Here is a 6,799-nt window from a genome sequence, read left to right on the forward strand (position 1 = left end):
CGTGCATATACGGGAATTCGAAGAGGTGGTGGCTACATTCAATAACCGAGCTGATGTCACCAACATTGTGAGATTGAAATTCAATCCTTTCTCGTTCAAAGACAACGCAAAAAGCTGGTTGTATTCCTTAAGGCCTAGATCTATCAGAACATGGGACGAAATGACAAAAGCATTCTTTGCCAAATATTTCCCGCCCCATAAGACTAACAGCCTTAAGAGGCAAATCTCTACCTTCATCCAGAAAGACCATGAAACTTTCCATCAGGTCTGGGAGAGGTTTAGAGATTTGATAGATCAATGCCCAGATCATGGATATGAAAGCTGGCGTCTGATCAGATCTATCATTTCTATGACGGTCTCACAACCGGACAAAGACAATTCGTACAAATGATGTGCAATGGCGAATTCCTTCAAAAAGATCCTAATGAAGCTTTCGAGTACCTCAACGATCTCGCTGAAAAATCCTACACATGGAATGGACTGAGTCCTATGGACAAGCCATGATCAATTGGAATCTACCAATTAAGGGAAGATGACAACGTCAAAAGCCAAATTGAATCATTGAGACAACAATTCAAGGCTTTCAAATCTCAAGAAGGTAGAGGAATCCACATGGCTGTAAAGGTAGAGACACGAGATCCATGCTTCATCTGTGGAGGGATGGAACATCAACCGCAAGAGTGCCCAACTCTTGGTGAGGTAAGAGGAGGAAATGAGGAACAATGCAATGCTTTAGGGGATTACAAGAAGCCTTATAACCCTTTCTCAAACACTTACAATCCCGGTTGGCGCAACCATCCAAATTTTAGCTGGAAGGATTCAAACCAAGCATCTGGAAGCCAATGGAGGCCTGAGCAACAACAATCGCCAAAAGTATACATTGCTCCTCAAAATAACATGCAATCAAATTCTCTAGAGAATACTTTGCAAATGCTTGCGCAAACTCAAATAGCCTCAACTCAAGAGCTCAAATCTTGTTTCACACAAATGGTAGAGGAAATGAAAGACATGAAAATCCAAATGACAAAGCTAAACACTACTTTGGCAATTCAAGAGCATGGGAGACTTCCCACTCAACCTCTAATCCATCAAAAAGGGCAACACATGGCACAAACCTCCTCCTCTCCAGATACAAATTTCAAAGAGGTTAATGCCATCTCTACTTTAAGTGGTCAAAGTACGGTTTCACAGTTAACTAAGACAACGAGTACGTCAATGCCCGCTCCAGATAATGATGTACCAATAAGCATTTCAGTAAAGGCACCCTTTCCTCAAGCTTTGAAATCCACTGGAAAGGTACTGCAAAATCATGGTGAAATCCTAGACCTTTTAACATAAGTGAAGATCAACTTTCCATTGTTGCATGTGATCAAACAAGTGCTGACTTATGCCAAGGTTATCAAGGATTTGTGCACCGTTAAAAGAAAGTACCATGTCAAGAAAACTGCATTCTTGGCGGAACAAGCTAGCACGGTAATTGACTGCAAGACACTGTCTAAGTACAAAGATCCTGGTTGTCCCACCATCTCATGCCAAATTGAGGAGCAGGAATTTGGTCAAGCCCTTCTAGACTTAGGAGCAAGTGTAAATCTCATGCCATATTCAATATACTTGCAATTAGGTCTAGGAGAGCTCAAGCCCACATCTGTGGTGCTACAATTGGTCGATCGATCGTTAAGAAACCTCGGGGAATAATAGAAGATGTTCTAATTAAAATTGAAAAATTCTATTACCCTGTTGATTTTCTCATCTTAGACACTCAATCTGAAGTGAGTATAGAGTCCAAAATTCCCATCATTCTCTGTAGACCTTTCCTCACAATAGCAAATGCACTCATTAACTGTAGGAATGGTCTCATGAAAATCTCTTTCAGGAACATGACTCTAGAAGTGAAAGTTTTCCATATCGGCAAACAACCACCTCATAACGATGAGTGTTTCCAATCATATCTGATCGATACACTTATTTTAGAAGAGGTCGAAGCGAAATACACGTCTAATCATTTTAATCACCTCTTCCAAATTTCAGAAAGTTCTGAGCCCGATGAGTCTAAAATCAACCCTGAAATCGTCAAACACTCACAGGCTAGAAGAACCATGTTTTGGAATCCAATCTTTAAGGAACTCCCTCAAGATCGAGAAACACCAAAACCATCCATTGAACAAGCTCCCAACCAAAATTGGCACAACTTCCCGAGGGTCTTAAGCATGTTTTCCTGGGAGCTGACAACACTTTTCCTGTCATAATATCCTCTAAGATCAATACAACACAAGAGCGCCAGCTCATCAATGTGTTGCAAGAACAAAGAGATGCATTAGGATGGATGATAACTAACATCAAAGGTATTAGTCCTTTAATTTGCTCCCATCACATTCAATTGGAAGATGGGGCTATACCACGTCGTGACCCTCAAAGAAGATTGAACCCAACGATGAAGGAAGTAGTTAAGACTGAAGTCTTGAAACTTCTTGATTCTGGCATAATCTATCATGTTGCTGACAGTAAATGGGCCAGCCCAACTCAGGCTGTTCCCAAGAAATCTGGGGTAACAGTGGTAAAAAATGAAAAAGGGGAACTTGTTCCTACCAAGGTCACAACTGGGTGGTGCATGTGCATTGATTATAGAAAATTAAATGCAGCCACCCGCAAAGACCATTTTCCACTTCCACTCATCGATCAAATATTGGAACGTGTGGCAGGTCATCCTTTCTATAGTTTTCTCGATGGTTATTCAGGGTATTACCAAATCGAGATTGCCCTAGAAGATCAGGATAAGACCACATTCACTTGTCGTTTTGGTACTTTTGCCTTCCGGCGTATGCCATTTGGCCTGTGCAATGCTCCTGCCACTTTCCAGCGATGCATGATGAGCATATTTAGTGATATGATCGAGAAATGTATGGAAGTATTCATGGATGATTTGACAGTCTTTGGAGATTCCTTTGAATATAGCCTTCTCAATTTAGAGTTTGTGCTTAAACTTTGCAAAGAGAAAGGCTTGGTACTCAACTGGGAAAAGTGTCATTTCATGGTGCCATCGGGCATAGTCTTGGGGCTTGTCGTGTCAAAACGAGGAATTGAGGTCGATTAATCAAAGATTGAACTCATATCAAAGCTGCCCACCCCCAAGACTGTTAAAGACATTCGATCTTTTCTTGGGCATGCAGGATTCTATAGGAGGTCCATACAAAAAATTTCGACAATTGCTCGCCCTTTGTCAAACGTCCTAGCAAAAGATGTTGTGTTCATTTGGACACCTGAGTGTGAGGAATCTTTCCGAACGCTCGTTGAAAAACTCACTTCCGTCCCTATCATTCAGCCACCAAATTGGAACTTACCGTTCGAAGTCATGTGTGATGCTAGCAATTATGCTATAGGGGCCGTCTTAGGTCAAAGAAGGGAAGGGAAGCCCTTAGTTGTTTATTACGCAAGTAGAACTCTTTACAGTGCTCAAATGAACTATTCTACCATTGAAAAAGAGTTACTTGTTGTCGTATTCGCACTTGACAAGTTTCGTTCCTACCTGATTGGTTCACCTATCACAGTCTTTACAGACCATTCCGTCTTAAAATACCTCCTTTCCAAAAAGGATTCTAAGGCGTGTTTAAATAGGTGGATCCTTCTGTTACAGGAATTTGATCTGACCATAAAAGACAAGAAAGGAGTTGAAAACGTGGTAGCGGACCACTAATCTCGTCTTGAATTTTCTGATTCCGCTGATGGCCCAGCCATTCGAGATGACTTCCCTGATGAACATCTCTTCGCAGTCACTAAGTTGCCATGGTACGCTCATATCGTTAATTACTTAGTGACTGGTGAACTTCCAACTGCATGGAGTGCACAAGATAAACGTAAATTTTTGGTTGAGGTTCGTAACTTCTATTGGGACGACCCATATCTTTTCAAGTATTGCCCCGACCAAATTATGAGACATTGCATTCCAGATGATGAAATTTTTAGTGTTTAGAACTTTTGTCATAATGAAGCTTGTGGTGGTCATTTTTCTATGAAAAAGACTGCTACAAAAATCTTACAGTGTGGTCTTTATTGGCCCACTTTGTTCAAAGACAATAACAATTTCTGTCAATCATGTGAAAGGTGTCAGAAATTAGGTGCCCTGTCCCGACGACATATGATGCCATTAAACCCAATTCTTGTAATAGAAATATTCAATTGTTGGGGGATAGACTTTATGGGACCATTTCCACCTTCTTCTGGCTACCTTTACATTCTCCTCGCCATAGACTATGTCTCAAAATGGGTGGAAGCTGTGCCTTGTCGAAATAATGATAACAAAACTGTTGTGAAATTCTTAAAGGAAAATGTGTTATCTAGGTTTGGCACACCACGAGCTATCATAAGTGATCAAGGCACCCATTTTTGCAACTATTCTTTCGAGACCTTAATGCAAAAATATGGTGTAATTCATAAGGTTGCATTGCCTTATCACCCACAGACAAATGGCCAACCGAGAAATTAAGGAAATCATAGAAAATACGGTTAATCCTGACCGCAAAGATTGGTCCTCACGACTTCTCGATGCTCTCTGGGCATACTGCACTGCTTACAAAACTCAGCTTGGTATGTCTTCTTATAGGCTAGTCTATGGTAAAACCTGCCACCTTCCTGTTGAGCTGGAACACAAAGCTTATTGGGCAGTTAAAAGCCTAAATTTTGATCTCAAGGCGACAGGACTCAATCGTAATCTTCAGTTTTCAGAAATTGAAGAGTTAAGAAACGATGCTTACGAAAACTCTAGGATCTACAAGGCTAAAATGAAAGTGGCCCATGACAGGCAGATCCTAAGAAAAGAATTTGAGCCAAACCAACGAGTGCATCTTTATGACTCTCGTTTGCATATCCACCCTGGCAAGCTGACATCAAGGTGGACTGGCCCATATGTTGTGAAAACCATCTTTCCCAATAGAGTTGTTGAGGTCACAGACCCAACTGATGGGACAGAATTTAAAGTAAATGGCCAACGACTGAAACACAACATAGAGAGGGTGACCCAGCCTGAAGAAGTCACTCTCGTGGAACAGGTTTACCAAGTCTGAGTAGTGTTCCAAATTGTTTGTACATAGGTTTTTTTTCTGTTTATTTCCCTTTTGTCATTTTATTTTATTTGTTATCATTTTGTGTTTTCAATTTTTCATGTTTTAGAGAATCAATATTCGCTCTATCACTCGATGCTCACTATCTAGGTGTTCTCTTTCCCTGCTCTTTTACATTTATTATCTTTTGAGACATTGAGGACACTGTCAGATTTTGGTTGGGGGTGGTGAGCATATTCATGCACGTTCATGTTGATTTTTGTCATATTAATATTATCATGGTCAAATTTTTTTAAAATTACTTATTTATTTTTGCAAAATGTTACTTTTGAGTCAATTTTTGTTATCTGTATTACTAAGAGTTTCTCTAGAGTTACCTAATGCACATGCCAAACATTGTGGTAAGATGGTTGATTAGCACATATTTGCTTAGAAATTTGCCTTGTTTAAGAATTCATTATTTTCTGTGAGAGGTGAGACTTGAGAAAACAACTTTAAATTTTTTTTACTCTTAGAAATGGTTATAATTATTTGGACAAGGTATTGTGGTATGAATGGATGATGTTTTAGGGATAATATTTTCTATAGAAAAATCTTATTAGAAAGCCTTTTATTATGTTCTTCATGAAAAAAAAGAAAAAAAAATAAGAAAAAGAAATATATAGGAAAAAAAAACACAAGAGCAATAGTTCTATCATTTTCAATTATGTTGTCTCTTGTGTTAAAAAAAAAAGGGGTGTGTTGATTAATTTCATGTTTTATTTTATGGCTCTTAGAATAAATGTAAAGATTGTCTATTTAACTTAGAATTCCCGAAAAACTGGTTTTGTGGTACTCTTTATGGTGGTTGTCCAAATAGTTTATTTCCTATCTTCGTTTCAATAATTATTTAAGAGTTTGTCCTAAATATATACCCATTTGATGAGTGCTTACTTCTTTTCCAACTCCATGAGTGAAACCCTTAAACTTTAAATATTTTCAATTACATGAGAGGTTAATGGAGTTGAGACTTTTACTTGGCATAATTTCGAAGGCTTTATGTGCTATGGTTTGTGGTAAGAAGGTTCAAGTTTGGTGCACACACTCACAACTCTAGATTTATTCGAAATAATTTGGATAACTCTTGTTGACCTGTCACTAACATTCTGTGATTATACTTAAGTTCTTTTATAATTTTTGACCGGAAATATATCATGTTGACATTTATCATTTCGCTTGAATTTCTAGAGACTAACAATAAGCTGGTTGGGGGTTGTGATTAGTGTTCAAAAGTATCATTTTATTAGTTTTAAAGTTTAAAATTACTTAAGTTTTAATTAATATTTTCATGGATTTATTGTCATATATTTTATATTTGAAAATATTAATTCTAATTTAATTTGTGTTTAATTTTCAGGAAATAAAATGTATTTTGACACAAAGAAAAAAGAAAGAAGAAAGAAAGAATTAAAATTGAAGAAATAATGAAGAAAATGGCAATTCTGACAAAATTAGGCCCAAAACGGCCGAGGCCCAAAGTCTTCAGCAGCCCAACCAAGCCAAGCCATGCCGAGCCGAGCCACGCCGAGCCGCCTGACGCTGCTGCCACCCGCCTGATGCACATCCTGTCGAGCCAGTCAGAACGCGCCACGTAGCCTGTTGCTGTCCCACTCGTCAACCTCTGCTCCCCACGCGCCCGACCATGCCTACCACGACCTGACGCCTGCCACACTACTGCCACCTGCCTGACGCGCAGCCTGCTGAGC

General features: G+C 39.2%; 1 non-coding gene across 1 annotated transcript; it reads right to left on the bottom strand.

Annotated features, from left to right (window-relative positions):
- Positions 1–208: 208 nt before the first annotated feature.
- On the bottom strand, positions 209–315 carry LOC133813652 (small nucleolar RNA R71). Its single transcript, XR_009884659.1, has one exon. It is a non-coding gene; the product is annotated as a small nucleolar RNA R71 (small nucleolar RNA).
- Positions 316–6,799: the final 6,484 nt, after the last annotated feature.

Source organism: Humulus lupulus, chromosome 1 (genome assembly GCF_963169125.1).
Source record: "Humulus lupulus chromosome 1, drHumLupu1.1, whole genome shotgun sequence".
Lineage (NCBI taxonomy): Eukaryota > Viridiplantae > Streptophyta > Magnoliopsida > Rosales > Cannabaceae > Humulus > Humulus lupulus.